This window comes from Ananas comosus, linkage group 6, assembly GCF_001540865.1.
Source record: "Ananas comosus cultivar F153 linkage group 6, ASM154086v1, whole genome shotgun sequence".
NCBI lineage: Eukaryota > Viridiplantae > Streptophyta > Magnoliopsida > Poales > Bromeliaceae > Ananas > Ananas comosus.
Genome location: NC_033626.1, coordinates 10,143,850 through 10,144,845, shown reverse-complemented (window position 1 = coordinate 10,144,845; position 996 = coordinate 10,143,850). Strand labels below are relative to the sequence as shown.

Below are 996 nucleotides of genomic sequence, written 5' to 3'. Positions count from 1 at the left end.
CCGGTTAAATTGATAGTGGTCCCCTAGGGTTGAGTGGGTGGTTGGTTTAATAGTATAATTTAATGGGTAGAAATGATCAAAGGGTAGATCTAACGGTAGAAAACCCAATAGTACAAAGGGCTTGATACTATCGATAGTATAGTAGCCGGACTATATGTATATATATAGACTATCGAGAGTTTGGTATTATTTAGTTTTTGATCTTTAGATAAAAGGATATGCGGTTAGGATGATAATATTTTTCTAGAGTTTAGACAGTTGTTGGTTGAATAATATAATTTAACGGATGAAAATAATCACATGGTAAATCTAACGGCAGAAAATTTTGATAATGTAAAAACTTAATGTTATTGATTGTATAAGTAGCCGGAATTAAGAATCTGTTTGATACAACGTATAACCAGAAAAAATAACTTTTTGTGGATTTTTTTTTTTATGTTTTATATTGTTTGGTTTGGAGAAAAAAATAATTTTTTATTAATATTTATTTGGCCGGAAAAAATTTATATTTTTTTGATTCAGATAAAAAAAAATGAATGAAGTAGAGTTTTCGTTTTTTTAGCAACAAAAAATCAGCAAAAAAATGAAAACTTTAAGCTATTTCTAAATTTGTAAAAATTACTTTTGTCGAATTAAATAAATAAAAAATTATTTTTTATATCGAAAATGATTTTTTTAGTTCATTTTATACTTGAACCAAATTCCCCCGTGAAGTGCGTATGAAAACAGTTAATAAAACAGTTAGTTGGTAGAGAGATTGTAAATTAAAATTTAGAAAAAATGAGCTTAGTCTACCAACTCTTCATTTTGTAGCGTTCGCAAACTCCTTAGAATTTTTAGTTTTTAAAAAAGAGTGATAAGGTAGGTGAAGAAAAAAGAAATTTCTACCTAACATACTTTGAACTTTTATCTTTTCAATTACTGAACTGATTGTTTAAAATTTTATTATCTAACTTAACGTTAAGATTTTTTAATTGATTTAAACTACATTATTAT

At 26.0% G+C, this 996-nt stretch overlaps 1 protein-coding gene across 1 annotated transcript in view; it reads left to right on the top strand.

The window, feature by feature from the left end:
• The window catches only part of LOC109712115 (glucan endo-1,3-beta-glucosidase 10), a 17,760-nt gene that overhangs the window by 2,312 nt on the left and 14,452 nt on the right, over positions 1 to 996 (top strand). The window lies entirely within an intron of this gene.